Source organism: Lygodium microphyllum, chromosome 2 (genome assembly GCF_053477565.2).
Source record: "Lygodium microphyllum isolate KBCC chromosome 2, Lygodium_microphyllum_v1.1.10, whole genome shotgun sequence".
Taxonomy (NCBI): Eukaryota; Viridiplantae; Streptophyta; class Polypodiopsida; order Schizaeales; family Lygodiaceae; genus Lygodium; species Lygodium microphyllum.
This window is the reverse complement of record NC_141136.1, coordinates 38,984,325-39,001,391: the sequence shown is the minus strand read 5'-3', so window position 1 is coordinate 39,001,391 and position 17,067 is coordinate 38,984,325.

Below are 17,067 nucleotides of genomic sequence, written 5' to 3'. Positions count from 1 at the left end.
GATAATTCAACATATGCAACCAAGACCAATAATCATCAATCATTTCTTTCAATTATCTTTCATCAAACAAAGAAGAAGAATACTTACTCATAGAAACCCACGTGTTCAAGGCGTGTATCCCGAGATTAAGAGGCTGCTGACGCTTCCCTCTTGATGTGCTCTTTAGCCCCAATCTATGTCCTCTACCCCTCGTTTGCTTCAAAATCGTCATCACCCCCCCTCCCCCCCCTCCAAAATTCTCTCTTTCAGTGATGCATATGAACAACCCACAAGAGGACAAAGGGAGGAGGAGAGAGAAAGAATAAAAATAAAAAATTCATTCCCTTCATCATATTACGCATGGCTACCATCAAAATCTTGCCCTCTCTGTATAGATCAGGGTTCTCCCTCCCTCTCTCTCTCTACATGATTAAGCATCCAAGAGGCACAAAATTTCCCAAAAAATGGAGCGTCAATAAAAAAATGCCCCCTGCCTGCATCTTGACACATTTTTGCATGTTTTCTTCATTTAGAGTTTCATTTCATTTCATTTATAAAATGTCCACTTTCAAAAAACCACTTTCACACTGCTGCGGAAGGGTTTTTGGCCTGTTTGGGGGTGCAAACGGACTCCGATTCGTGATCCGACTAGATGGCTGACTTCGTGATGTCGAAATCTATAAATTTGGCCCTTGTTGCACACTTTATGGTTTGCGGATCCGGTAGCTGCTTTATAATGCCAAACCTTGCTGGGATTAAATGGGGTTTAAATGACCTCCAATTGACGAATTGAGACTTGTGTTGGATTCTTGATGTCGAAATGCATTTAGAAAAACTCCAATTCAACCATATGCTATTTTTGATGTTTCATGAAAATTGGCTCTTTAACACCTCTCGAGCACTTTTCAGCTCCAAAAATGGGCTCCAACACTTCAAGAACGGGTCCAAATTAGGTCCTAAAATATAGCTCTCAGATTAGCATATCAATCTATTGAAATTAGATTAGTAGGTCATTTTTTTTTGTAATTAAGTAAGAAGATTATATTACTTCATGTTACTAGATGAGTAATTTAGTATGTACATTAGTACGTTAGGAAGTAAGTAAATTAGCATGTTAGTAGATTATTATGTTAGTATCTTACAAGAACAACTTGGAAGATGAACCAAAATATGATACCAATAGAGTGATTAGATTACCTTTCTATACTGGTGTAAATTGTGTACACTTTAGTGTCTCATCCAATCCTCTAATGTTCATTTTCTCCTTAGAACTTTTGAACTTTCTAATTTGCAACATATGCTTTTGTGAGATGTGATTGGAGTTGGAGCAATTGGTCATGTCCTATGGCTCCTATGAGCAATTTATATGAACATGTGCAAGCAAGCAAGGAGATTATGAGTCCCAAAGTGTTTAAGGCATACCAATGGGCGGATATTTAGAATATGTTTTTTTGTAATAGTCGAATTTTTGGAAGTTTGTTGGTCATGAGTTCTTGGAATGTAGAAAGGCAAGGGTTTATCTATATACAGTGGAAGTACCGTTTGTTGGGATACACCTGTATTTCTTGGCGGATGTTCTTTTGATTGTAGCTATGGCGGATAGTATATGACAACCCAGTTTACAGTTTTCTCTCTACATGATGTTTTGTCTATATATTTTTTTCTTCTGTTCTGTATCATTTGTTTCAAGTATCGAGCAGTAGTAGATCTCTGTGAGATATGTGTTTACAGATGGTAGGATTTCTTAAGGTAGAAGATGGAGTGTAGGTTGACAGTTTAGATGACAAGTAGTGTAGTCAGATCAAGAAGCATGTGAAAACTACGTTGCTAAAGCAACAATAAACACTGGCGATCATGGTGTTGATGATAGGATGTCATGGTCGAATCTATTTTCTTATGTAAAAGGACGAGTGCCAAGAAATGATGGAGCAGCAGTTGAAATGATGGTAGCAGAAGTTGGTGTGTTATCTTTGAAGTCAAATGCTAGGCTACTATGGCGGGCTAGAGGCTTCACATTAAGTTCTTCATTTATATTTTACCAGGTGGGCAGAAAGATGGAGGTGACTCCAGTAGAAAGAGAATGACCCTGATGTGGAAGGGCATGAAGGTAGTAATAATCTTGGAATGCAAAGCGACTGTACGGAGTTTGAGTCTAAAAGGAGTGCAGAAGAATTAGAGGAGGTTGAGGAATATGAAGGAGCTTTTCAGGGGGGGTAGAACCAGCAATGGGATCCACTTCTAGTAGGAGCAGTGGTTTTACAATGGCTATTATTTGCAAGAAGGAGATTACAATTTGATCCTTTGAGTGTGTGTGTGTGTGGGGGGGGGGGGGGCGCTTACAAGCACCACTTCCATCACCAGTGATATCAGTATCTTCTACAGGGAATCTATCCCCAAATACGCGGTGAAGGGTGGTAGCACAACGAGCAGATTTTCGCGTCAAGTTCGGGAGCTTTTCAAGGAAGTCTAAAGAAGAGCCCGATTGCCACATAGCTCAATTTGAGACAAGATGGCAGGCCAGAGGATTTGACAAAGTGTATGATGCTCAAGCTAAGATGGGACAATTCAAAGTGACATTGGAAGGAAGAGCCATGCAGTGGTGGCTGAGCAATTTCAATCCAACTCATTTTGCAAACTATTTGGATTTGAAGACAACATTCTTGAATAGATTTTGGAAGGAGAAAACTCCAAATGATGTTCTTGCTAAGATTAAAGCAATCAGGCAGAGGAAGATGTTTGTGGAAGACTATAGTCAGAAGTTTAATCAGTAATTGAGACGACTTACAGCGGGAGAAAGACCCATTGATGAGATGTTGGCAGGATATTACATGAATGGTTTGAGGAAGGAACTGCGGAATGTAGTAGCAGGTGTGGATGTAGGAGCAGGTTTGGATGATTTAATACAAACGGCAACAAGAGTAGAAAAGCGATTTGGTGTGATAAATTCAGGGTCTACAAAATGGAGCTCAAGGAAGAGGAAAGAGAAGAAAAGGAGATCTTTGGATGATAGTGGTGATGAAGATTCTGAGTCAGATACAGATTCAAGTGCTAAGTCAAGCACAAACAGTAGATTAGATTCTGATACCGATTTCGATTCAGATTCAGAAAAGGAGGATAAAAGGAGGAAGCATAAGAAGAAGGATAAAGACAACTTTAAAGATAACATGGTAGAAAAGATGGTGGAGAAAAAGCTAAAAGAGATGGGGGTGAAGTAGGAGTCTAAGTCAAGTGGTAAGTGGCATCATTGTGACATATGTGATATTGACGGTCATAAAACACATAATTGTTGGTATAATCCAAATTACAGAGGACCGATTCCACAAAGACTTCAGTAGAGGATTCAGTAAGGTATAGCACAGGCAAGTAGAATATTTTCGGATGCTGCAGGACAGCAGCGGACATACAACAATCCGGGATGGAGAGGACCCCAACAGCAATGGAGGCCACCTTACAATCAAAATCGGCCATATCCAGGTAATTTCAATTCAGGCTCTAGACCCACATTGTGCCAAAAGACATGCTGGCATAACTCTCTCATGTGAAACATCACCCTCCTCCCCTAATCATTCATGATCACAGCACATGTCCTATCATCTACAAGGTATCCATACCCCTCTGGGATATGTCTAAGGTGTGTCCTCTCCCACCTACAACCGGGCATAACCAGGAGACCCTTGTACATCTAATGTATCCATGGGGGTAGTATCTCTCAGAGTAGCACCCGTAGGGCTGCCGCCTCCTATGGATAGCTGAGCAAAAGTTAGAGTCATTGGAGTAGATGTTCCCATAGGTGTGACAAATCCTAGAGGTGACATGCCTCCATCAGAACGACGAGACAAAGACACTATATCGGTGTGTCCACATGTAACGTGTCCACTCGTATCTTCAAGACACGTCTTGGCAGTCCATCGGAAAGGATCTCTAGAAAGCTCCACCGGCACTCCCATGGAATGTTACGGGGTTTGTGATCTAGGGCTTTCCACGTCTACCATGTAGCAGAAGTATTCTGACCGTTTCCACTTAGGACCGACCTGAATTAGGGTTTTGCTTATTGGTCATTTCCTAACGGCAACTAGCGTCGAACCCAAGCGAATTACTTTACGTATAATTGCCAGGTTCGAAGCGGATTCACACTGCACTTGGTTCAAGGAGAATGGGAAACGAGAGGGATGTGAACTTAACCTCTCTGCCATAAGGCATAGTCCCATTCTGTTCCCCTAAAACAACGTAAATCAGGATCAATTATAACTCTAGGTCAACGCTTTTGTTGTTCTGTTCTTTGACGATGTCCATCGTGATTTGAGATAAGTTCCCGGCCAACCGAGACCACCATTTATAGGACGGACCTAGGGTCCATCCACCGCACTTTCCTTGGGTTGTTTTAGTTATCTAATTACCTAACACATTTAATTGGACATGTATCAATCAACTTCCTTAATTAGCCCGTTAGGCACTGGTTCTTTCACGTAACCATAGCACTTGACATAGAAAAGCAACATCAAACAAGTTCCTTTTTAACAGGTTATCATATTTATCTTTGAAATACATAAAGTCTAGCCCGTAGGCTTATCCACAATCCGCCCGAAGGCTATCCATCAATCCACAGGGATCATTAATCCAAGTTTCCACCCGTAGACTAGTATGCGCGCCTCGAAATCCAATCCTGAGTCACGTTAGCCTCTTGTGCAGGGCCTGGAAGGCGAGGGATTTATGGCCAGAGCCCCCCTGGCACCCAAGCGTCCTCTTGCTCCAAGTAGCACTCAACGGAGAGACATCTCGCGGCTGGTTCAGTCCACTTTCCCGGCGCGGTTAACAACCCCCTTGGTTAGGGTCAGGCAGACAGTCGGAGGTAATTGAAGCTGCCTCTCCCTTCAAGCCTTCAACCTGAAGTATTAGATATCCATTTATCAAACAAGGCAAAACAATGCTCTTAAATCTGTAACAAACACAAACATTTCCATTGGTCGTTTATTGTTTGGCCAACTGCTAAGGAATGAATCCTTCTTTTCGAATGCATCCAGCACTCGATCCGGGATGACTTGCGACTTGGCAAGATCCCCTATATCTTGGGTTAGGGCCGTACCCTATTAACCCTGACTTGATCAATACCTTAAGTTCATAAGTTATTCCAATTTATTGGTTTGTCCTTTGCTCCAAGCAATTATCTTTACCCCAGAAAGATACTATATTAGGACGATTATTCATCCTCTTGCAAGATAACTTGCGTAAGAATCTGCCAACCTCATTCCGAGACTTGGCCATTCCCTTGTGATCCAATCACAAGATCATACGACTCTGCACTTGTTGCACAAGGGTTGCATCGAACTATGGGACTATTCTACCTATCAAATGGAGTCACGAAACAATCTATTCTTGATTACATTAGGCTGACGTTGTCAATCCTAGGGTTCCAAGTTCCATCTTTTTAGTGAAGGGTTCTTAGGGACAAACCCTAGATCACTTCTCAAGTATGTTCCAATGTCCCTACATTCCGTGAATGTGGGCGAGTCTTTAGGATATAGGAGTTCCAGCCTTAGCAATACGAGCGGCTAGGTCACGTGATAAATCCTACTTAGTTCTTTGGATTTGAATTAACTCTTCCTAAACGAGTCCCTTCGCGGTTTTTAGGTGTTTTAGGTTTAAGCCAACTTGTTTAATTCTTGAAGATAATTACGCTATCATTTCCATAAACACATGACTCGTTGTCTATGCGCAAATTGATTTTCAACCCTAACTTATCGATTTAAGATCAAGCATAGGTTAGCTTATGACCTAATTTGAATGAATCATCCTATAACTTGTGAACAAGATTCATGCTAAACAAACAACCTTATACTAATAATTATGCAGTTGAAAAATGATAATTGACTAGAGTTATGCAACTTAAGAATCATTTGATGCCTTGCTTTTTCGCATGGATTATTAGCACTTTCCTTAATAACTCATTGCGAAGAAGATATGTCCTAATAAGGAGACATGCAATTTATATTTCCATGCCTAAACGGAGTGCACTATCTTAATTCCGTTTTGTAAATGTGGACATTAATCTAAGTTTAGTTCATTGCAATGCATAAAACTACTTGCTAGAAATGCATATCAATTTTTTTGCTCACTTTATTTTGTTCGTTTTATTAAAAATACTAATGACTGAATTTCTCCGTCGTGAGTTAATTTTTTCTAAAGCATTTAAGATGAAAAATGCATCCTATTTTCCAAAAATCATCTACGCCCAATTGAATTATAACGACGTAAAATAAAAATTAGGAAGAAAAAACCTGGACTTGTGGTGAGATGTCCACGTGGATGCTAGGAGACGATCCTCCTACGGTTGCACCTTGGGATTCTTAGGAGCCATTGCAAATGTAGTCTTTTCGCCTTGGGCACGGAGTTATGATCTTGTCCGTCTCCTTCGTATGCGAACACGGAAAGGGATTTAGGTAGACTTCACGCGAAATTGGGTGGAAGAATCCCGAAGAGGAGGAAAATAGAGGGTATGAAAGAGGTACACAAAGGGCCTTGGATTCCCGGGGCAAGGGGTGTTTTAGTAAGCCCACATGACCAGGGCTAGGAGGCTTTTCTTGAATCCCGGGGGGGGGGGAGGGGATACCAACCCTCGTAGTTAAGGTTTTTGAACGAACCTTAGAAAGGGGGAAAATGGGTGTAGAAGACCCTTAAGAGTGGATTTTTGTGTGGGGGGGAACAAAGGGTATGAAGGGCTTTAAGAAGGACTTTTTTGTATGGGAAAAAAAAAACTTAAGGCCACATGAAGGCCCCTTCAAGTCAAATTTCGACCGGGGGGAGGGGGAAAGCTTATGGAACCCTTGGGAGGAAACTTGTCGGGGGGGGGGGGGGGTATTCTTAAAGGCTATAGGGAAGGGGGACTAAGGGGGCCCTTAGGGGGATTTAAAATACGAGGAGAAAAAGGGCCTTTAAGGTAAAACCTTTTTGGGAGGGGGGAAAGGGGGTTGTCTTAAAGACCACAGGAGGGGGGCTTAGGAAGCCCACCCTTGGAAGCTTCCAAGGAGTTTCCTGGAAAGGGCACGTGGAGGGGGGGGAGGGGGGGAAATTGACTCCCCCAGGCGATGATGGCCAGGAGATGGATTGTATCAATGTGGCGTGCGGCCTTCAGACGGCGGAAGGGTTGGTGCAGATGGTGGCATCCAATGACTGATGGCGGCGATTCGTGGTCCACGGCAGCACAATAGACTGATGTCTTCAATCTCTCTCTCCCTCATGAGTTTTTACACAGTGTGCTCCCCCCATCAAGCACACCTTTGATTTTTATAGGTGAGGGGAGGGGGGATCCTCCCTCCCTTGTGTGGCATCACGCATGAGCCTCCTCCCTCCAGAGCATCCAACAAGGATGCTTAGTCATCCACCATTCCCTCCCTCTCCCCCAGCACGACAGTCGGCTGGGGAAAGGAGGGAATAGTAATTTTTTTTTTGCCATTATCCTACTAAATTATCCAAATCCAATATTATTATCCCCTCTACTTATGAAGGGGGTTCACGCGTGCTATTGGAAGTTCGGTATGTTACACCACAACACCCACCTGAGCCACCCTCTCTGAAACCTATATGAGAGCGAGAAGTAGCATCCCTATCTAGAGTCAACTGTGGGCTCACAGCATCCACATCTCCGCAGTACCCCCAGAACCACTCCCTCTATCCGAGCCCAGTCTAGAGCATTAACCTCGTCAAAGCAAAGCATCAGAGTGTGCCAAAGTAAATCTCATGGAATGCCTTGATGGTGTCTAAGACAGCTCCAAGTCCTCCATATCTCTGAATTGGGCCATCTGATCTAGAGACATACATGTGAATATCTTGTGCAACTCCTCATCGCTTATCCCTTAACTCATCTTGCTCTTCAAATATCATCAAAGGTAACTTGCACAGATAGAAAATGATATTAGCATAATTAATAGAAAGATTTAAGTAAAGCATGGTAATATAACACTTTAAAAAAATGATGCTACTTAAAATGCATATTCTAAAGTACCCTTAAAAGCGATGCATCAACGAATTGAGTAGACGAATGCAACAAGTATGACCTAGCCTATGGTCTCATGTTAATCTCCTGGCACAACTCTGCATACACTGGAAGTCTATAGATAGGTCACTAGAGAAGGACAAGTCCAATTCATTCTCAAAGAATTCGTGGCCTCCTGTCTTTCCATCATTGTTACCCAAATTCACCTCCTCTACATGCTCCAAGCCCTCTTCGACCTCCACCCCTTGCAATATCAACTCCTCTACCTGCATACTCTCCTTATCTATGCTGGGAACATTACTTTCATTATACACTCTCACAGTTCAAGGAGTTGAAGGCACAATATATCAAGGTTGTCGGAGGTTTGGATAGAAAATTATATGTTTAAAATCACATATAAGAGTGATTCAAAATTTGTGACTATTTTGTGTCATAAAAAATTAAAAACATAATAATTCATGCACCTGTTCACAATGGATCAACAAGACAAACGTGTCACGTAGATTTGTCCATCTTGTCTCGGAAGCTATTTTCAGATATCTAGATGGACCTTATCGAACGGTTGCTCCATCTCCTTCCAATACCACTTTGAACCACTGTACAACCTCTGTAAATCGCTCCATGCATTTTTGGAGTGAGGTATCCCGCGATCGTGATTGGTAGTACAAATTGCCGCAAATGAGGAAGCATTATAAACACAGGCTAGATACTAAATAGCAAAATATGCAGGCTATTTATAATCAAGGCTAGTACAAACCTAACATATCTTATGCCAATCATGGGATTTTATCCCTGATAGTTGGTCATCTTTAGAAAAGCCAAATCTGAGGGAATGCATCATACCCGTCGGGGTGCCAATAGACCTCATAATTTTTTTCACAAAGCGCTCTTCTTTACTGGAAAAAGCCTAAGGAGCACAAGGTAGTTGCAAGAGACCATCACTGCTCTCGACTATGGCCAGCAGAGCTTCTCCATCTTGCCTACCTCTTTCAAATCCATTTGTACCGTTGCATTATCTCTCTTTCATGTGATGTCTCATGGAAATTACTATATGTATATCCTCCATATCACGTATATTCAAGAATATCCTTGTCTATGAATTTTTCCTAAATAAAACATAACCTTTTTCTATTCAATCTGTAAAATAATCCCTCTATATTATACCCTTCAATATGTAAAAAGTGTATAAAAATGGTATTTTAAAAATACCTTATTTTGAACCCACGTGATGTACACATATTGATGAGTAACTTACCCGAGTGTGATATGGTCCCATAATAAGATGCCCACATTCTCAAAAATATGCATGGGAACCAATAAGTAGTTGATCTATAAGTGGATCCAATATGGCAACTCGTAGAAAATCGAGAACTGTTGCATTCCATTTGGATGTGACTTTGCGTGGACCATTTTCAACTCGTACCAACTTTGGGCCTTCATTCGTGCTGGAGATCATCGAAGAAAATCTCCCCTCAGTTCATGACCCTTCGGCAAGAAAGTGGTGTGTCCTTGATACATCATCTTCTTCATGGTTTGTGACCTTCAAGAGTCTAGTTGTGGCCCGCACAATGAACATGCATGATAACCTGAGGTAACCAAACGCGTCCCAATACTACTATTTAGTCAACATAAACTTGAACAAGCTATGTTAGATATCACCAACGAGAATGGAAGCCTACTTATCTGAGCACTCTCCAAATCCTAGAAAAACATGCATGGTCCACATGAGAATGGCTCATATATTGGGGGACCGTTGACCATCACACTTGCTTATATCTTCCACAACCACAACCACCCCCACCTCCCACAAAATCTTGAGCTCATCAACTAATGGATAGAGATAGACGTCATATTCTTGACTTTGTAGCTCCCAGGAATAAGCAAGCTAAGGATCAAGTGTTCTTTCTTCGTAAAGAGCCATGGCGGGATGTTGTAGTTAACAAGGACTATAGGCCACACACTATAAGAAGTTGAGCAGAAACCAAATGGGTTCATGATATCCATAGCAAGATGACCAAGCCAAATATTCCTTAGCTCTTGTGTAAAGCCTAGAAAGGTAGAGTCAATGTGGCTCCATGTGCGTGAATCTATTTATATTCGTTGGACTCCATTTGTGGATCTATTCTGGACATGCCATGTTGTCAAGCTCACCATGCCCGACGTAAGAAACATGTAACGTATACGTGGTATAAGTGGAAAGTGTCTAAGAACTTTTTAAGGGATGGTTTTCCCTTGTAAGTCCTGTTGATACCTGTGAGCACCACACTTTGTACATGTCTCCATAGTCCTTTGGTCTCCTCGAAATAGCATGCAATCATTGACACATGCATGGATGCTGTTGTAGTCCATGCCAAGCTTTCATAAAACATGTCATGCATCATCATGAGACTCAGGAATCATATTTTGAGGTAATAATATATGCAGCCACTAGCATTGTCGCATCCTCAGTCTTAAGTGTGACCTTTATGTCAGTCTTTTTCTTTATTTTCCTTTGAGTACACTACAAAGATTGTCACATAACAAGGTCACTAGAGCATCCACCTGTATATCCAAATCAAACATAAGCTTGAGCAGCCATGCAATCTCACATACTACCAATGTAGCACCCCTGTACTCATCCTCAGTACTAGATAATGCAACTGTAGGTTGCTTCTAGTTGCTCCAGCTGATCATTCCACTTCCAAAGCCAAAAGCATAATCATTCCTAGATCTGCGATCATATGAGCATCCTGCCTAATCTGCATCTATGTATCCAACTAGTGTCAAGGCTTGACATTCTGATCAAGAGGTGTATCTAGTGGTTTACATTTAGCCACGTCATATTTCTTCAGCATTTCCATGGCATAGTGTTTTTGCATTAGCTGTAAACCATTTTTAGCTTTGATCACCTCAATACCCAAGAAATACTTCAGTTCACATAAGTCTAGCATGTCAAATTCAGATTTCAGTATCTGCATTACATGTTGTATCCCCACGCAATCATCACCTCTGATTATCAACTCATCAACATGGATGACTAGCACTACCAATCCTTTATCTGTCTTTTTCGTAAACAAACTGTGATCAGCCTAGACAACAATAAATCCCAAACTGTGCAAGTAATTACTGATCCTTGCATGCCCGGAGCCTGCTTCAACCCATACAACACTTTTTTCATCTTACATACATAATGCTGAAAATCAGGGTTTATGATACCCTTTGGGTTGATCCATATAAACATCATCTTCCAAGTTACCACTAACGAAAGCATTCTTCACGTCCATCTATTGCAATTTCTAGCCTTTAGTAACAATCAATGCGATCACTGTTCTTATAGTTACCATCTTGGCAAGAGGGCTAAATGTTTCCTCATAGTCTAACCCATACTGCTGGGCATGTCCCTTTGCGACCAACCTGGCTTTGCACCTCTCTACACTTCCATTCGACTTGTAATGAATCATGTAGACCCATTTGCAACCAATGGTCTTCTTTCCTTCTGGTAGTGGCATAAGATCCCATGTACTATTTTCAGCCAAAGCATCTATCTCCTCATCCATAGCTGTGCACCAATTTTTATCCATACAGCAAATGTAGTAGGCTCTTTAACCTCTGTCATCTTTATCATATAAGAAAAATGCTTCGCAAAAAAAACATTGTAAGTTAGTCTATCCACAGGGTACTCGAATCTTTGCAATCATCTAAGCTATGATGCACTACTCAATTCCCATGTCTCATGAGGAAGAATGTACATGTTGTGCCTAGTGCCAAGCATATACATTGTCAGAATACTAAGCTCATTGTCTAGATTGTTAGCTCAGTCATAACCTGAAGTCATCTTGCCAGGTTACATCACACCAGATGCATCATTAGAAGCTTTTTCTTTCCCTTTGCTATCCATCACATCATATCTCCCCCTCACTGACATACTGGTATCAGTGGATGATGAGCCAAAGCTTCATAATCTCCTTGTCCATGGAGATACCGTAAGACTGCTAGGACTTGTCAGATAGTAGAGCTGAGCTTGAAGTCTTAACATTTCTCTCCCCCCTCTCTTTCTTTCTCTCTTTCTCTTTCTTTGTTGCCCCTGTCTTTGTTTCTCTCCAGCCCTTGTTGTTTCTCTCACTCATTCTCCTCTCTCCCTCCCTTTCTCTCTCTCTCTCTCTCTCTTGCTTTGTTATCTTTCATTCTTTTTATCTCTCTTGTTCTCTCTTCTTTTTCCTTCCTTATTCTCCCTCTCTCCTTTCCTCTCTTTCTCTCTCAATGTATCTCATTCTCAAGAAAAACAAACAAAAGAAAAGAAGAAAGCACAAGAACAAACCAAGAAGAGGCAATGTACCTACCACAAAGGCATGAGGATGGATTCTTTGTTTCCTCTTCGAGACGTCCCCTCTTTCTCCCTTATGTACTTCTCCCTCTTCTTTGCATACGATGGCAGTGGTGAGAAGCTCTCTATCTTTCTCTTTCTCTCTTTCTCTCCCTCTCCCTCCCAAAGCTACAATCTCTCTCGCTCTCTCTTTCACTCTCTCTCAAAATATTTGTAGAAAAATGTTGCGCTTGGATTTTTGGTGGTTTTTTTTCTCAGACGGGAGTCACTATTTGCGTCACATTATAGCAATGCCATTGTTTTTAGTCGAAAATGAACGTTGCTATTTGACCATTCCCTTGTAGTGAATTTGTGGATATTCTTTGCCTCTCTTAGATTTCATTTGTGGCTACTAGTTGAGCCTTTAAAGAGCTACAAATAGTGCACTTAGAAAATTGATTAGACTTGCTCAATGCCATATTCTAATACTCTTTATTCTAAATTCTATTGGATGTTGACATTGACATCCTTCTTTGTAACCTAATTATTGCAATGACGAAGTCACCTCAAGTAAAATGTCAACTTACAATTATGTATTTGGAATAAAAATTTGATTTTCTCTAATTCCATTGAGCAATGTTCTACTTTTGTTTTTTTTGCATATATTCTCCATTTTTTTCCAACAACAAACTCAAGAAATGGCCTTGCCATTCCCACACGTGATTGAATTCTCTTTAATCTTTATGTATTTCCATGCACATAACACCTTTCTTAACTCTCAAATTTTCTTCTAGAATAATACAAGGTTGTTTTGGAAATCCATATATTGTGTACCATGCCTTACAACATACTCTTGAACCATCTATCTTATAAGGGTACTTGATCTTCCTTGCAATGTTATGGTGCCAAGTAATGGAAAGCATGTCTCACATATATAATTAGTTCAAGATTCAACGTTCAAACCCCAAATTTTTTAATCTATTTGCATCACACTATCACAAATTGTATATTGCTAGCATCTATTAGAGAAACAATCTATAGTAACCACCTACTGTACTAAACTAACTAAAGTATATATACTAATGGTTATTTGTGCCATGTCTTTTTGAACCCTACTAATGAGAATATGCTTTCTTTTCTTAGAAAAAGGTTTATTTAGAAGCCATACCTAGGATTCCATTAGTGGAGGTATCTAAGGTTTTTTCTATAATGATTGATTAAAAGAAGAATGTGATAGTGGACTACCATCCAACAAAGACTTGATTAATAGGCCATCTAAGTACATCAAGACTATTCACATCATGTAAGTTCTCCTAAGAACCCTCACAACATGGCAATGTAAGGAAGCACTAAAGTGTTTTGACAAGCCATTACAGGAGGGTCACATTCCTAATGTAGTCACCTTCTTGAGTGCCTTGAACGCATGTGTGCTGACATAAGAGCCATTGACAAGGACAAAGAAATTCATGAAGAGATTGCTAGGCTAGGGTTGTTGGAGGGAAATGTTGTACTTAGAAATTCTTTAGTGGATATGTATGCTAAGTGTGGTAGATTTACAAAATCACAGGAAGTGTTTGATGAACGTCATGTTTGTGGGATGTCGTGTAGGATATAGTCTGTGTAATCCCTAGGGTTGTTGACTAGGTTGATGAATATAAAAGTTTTGTAAAACAAAAACTATCATGTAGCATGAGGACTCCATGATAAATTCATGAAGATTGAAAAAGAAGAAGAGTGAAAAGGTGTAGGATTGGAATAAAGGTTGTACAACGAGGGGCTTACCAAACTTCTTTCAAATCTAGCAAGTGACTTGTAAGTGCCTTGTAAGTTTGTGATACTTTCTTAACCTTATTTAACAATTCTCTAAACAATGTTTCGGGAAAGAAAGCATGTACCATGGGTTGTGTTTGTTGATGTGTGGAGGCCGCTACGATCGATGAAGTGCGCACATGAACATACTTCACATTGAGCAACTAATCAATGGCAAGGAGAATGCTGCCAATAACTTTGTTCGAGGTTGCTACATCAAGTAAGCATCTTTGCATATTACATGCTTCATTCCTTTAATTTAAAAAAAAACATGTTTTCTACCATAATTGCCCACCTTCTCTTTCTCTCATAATTGCCCACTCTCTATAAAGATAGTGATTTAATTGTTGAAATTTCCTAGAGGCTACTAAATCATGATTAGGTCCCCTCTATTCCCCCCATTAGCTCCTCTCTCTCTCTCTCTCTCTCTCTCTCCCACCTTCCTTCTTGCTGTCGATGCTATTGATGTTGCTACCAAGTCGATGATGCTGTTGATGCTGCTATCAATGCTGTCGACGCTGCCTCCTACTTGCTATCGATGCTGTCGATACTTCTTGGAGCTGTTGATGCTGCTACTGAGCTGATGACGGTCATTGCTCGATGTTGCTATTAAGCTAATGGTCGTTGAGCTAGCCGTCGCTGCTACTGAGCTGTCGGTATTGAGATGACGGTCGCTGCTACCTGACAGTCGTTGCTACTGAGCTGCCGGTTTTGAGATGATGGTTGCTGCTACTTGATGATCGTTTTGTTGACGGTCGCTACTACCTGACAGTCGCATCAATTCTTGAATATGTGGTATAATCATCATATTGAAATACTGATAAAATGACTAATGTACAACAATGATATACTACCAAAGTTCTATAACATGACCCTACCTATTGTAATGGCCTCTCACTTAGATCAATCCTAATTATGCAAAACTTAACTTACCTCCAATACTTCAGAAACACCCTCCCTTAGATAATATTATTCTTAAAGAAGAATTACACATCACAAGGGGGCTCAAATGGACCGTCACTATTAAGTGACATTATCGTAGATCTTTATAGGCTACCTTGCTAGGCCTTTGACTTGGATTTCCTTTTCAAACAACAATATAACCTTTTTTTTAATGAATGGTGGCTTCCTAAGGAATCCAAGGATACAATGAATCCAATATGTGTATGAATTATCCCTTCCAACTTTTGTAAATATGCCAAACTTCCATAACCACACAATTGAAGGGCCCACATCACCTAATTCTAGCTAGGAAGTTGTCCATCGCTATTTGTTAGGGGGAGGGGCAATGATGAGGATAATGAAATGATAAAAAAGAGTATTGAGACAAATTGAGAATGTAATGAAGTAAAATATTAAGAATAGGAGTATTGAGCATTTGAATGCTATGTGAAATTTTCTAAATTTAGCCCTACCACTCAGAATGAATATATATGCTTGCTTTACTATCCAATATTTGTTCAAATAATGTCATGCGAATAACAGAATCTTCACCTTGCATCATTTTTTCTATGGAGATGGTGAAACAATCATCCACTAAAAGATCAAGCCTATTACATAAACAAAAAATCATGAGAAGATTATCTTTGCTCTAAAGCAACAACAAGTGTTCAACCTTCGACCCATATTCTTTACAGTGGGAGATTTGGAATATGGCTAATTGAATAGCTTAGACAAGGCCATAACAAGTAGTGTTAGGGCCAAAACATTGATTAGTGAGTGTGGACTTAAGTATATTAGAGTCATGTCTAGGCCAGTGCAAATGCTTGACTCCATGAATTTTATCCAGGATTACTAGTTGGAGACTAGGATCCTTGTAGTGCGTATCAAATACAAAGGTAAAAGGAAACTCACCAAAGTCAAATTCACACTAGAATTGGTGGAGTGTGTCCTAGTCATAAGAATGCATGATGAGAGGTATAATAAGGCCAAGAAGATAATAATAATATTGAATACTTAGCAAGATAGGGGAGAACTAAACAATGATGGACTAGGTTTTCATACCATTCTAGAAGAGGATGCGAAATTACTGCTTAGATATTTCATACAATGTTTATCTAGAGTATGCCCAATCCCCCTTCACTAGCAAAATTCCTAAAAGCTTGATGGATAGGAAGTATCACCATACAAAACCTAAATGGTCTATGGCTCAAGGTGGTTATTAAGTCCATCTCAAAAGCTTGAAGCATCATTAACAAGACCATCCAAGAAGCTGCTCTCTATCATGAATACAAGGGTAAGGATAATAGTCTATGCTTATGCTTTAACCAAACTCCTAATCATCAACTTGGGTGCCCCAGACAATGTAGATATCAACCCCATTGACTTGATAGTAGGAGAATCCAACCAAACGTTGGTTTGTTGGCATCCAAAGACCAAAATCATAACAAGAACCAAGGGGAAGGGCAATAAGGTACCTTGGAGCAAGAGACCATAGATCAAGGAGAAATGAGAAAAGAAAGGCTTTGAACAAAAAGAGGAAAGGCCAAGAAAGAGGGGACAAACATTGGCACAAAGAAAATGGAGAAGGAAGCAAAGAGGAAGAAAAATAAGTCATAATGGACAAAGCAGGAGAGGGAATACTTTGACCAAGCCATTAGAAAGTCTTTGAAGGATTTGTAGTAAAAGTGTAACAATGAATGGCCAACCTTGCTCATAGTGTGGGAATGTATTTTTTGAAATTGGATACACAAATATGGACACAATGCCTTTATATACCAAGAGGACACATTTTACAAAAAATAAAAAATATTTTAGTTATTATTATTTGATTAGATGCAAATGCAAAAATTGCACCCTAGTTTATCACTTTACAAATCTGATGGGGCAAACTCCCCATCCAAAAATGGTAAGGGAATCCACTTGTTTAGCAAGTAACAATAGGTTATGTTATCTTATGTGTAAAGAATTGCCAGATACCTAACCTTTTAAATATGTACTTTCTTTAATAACACTTACAAAGTGGATGTTTGCCATTTGGCATTGGTTATACAGCAAATGATGGATA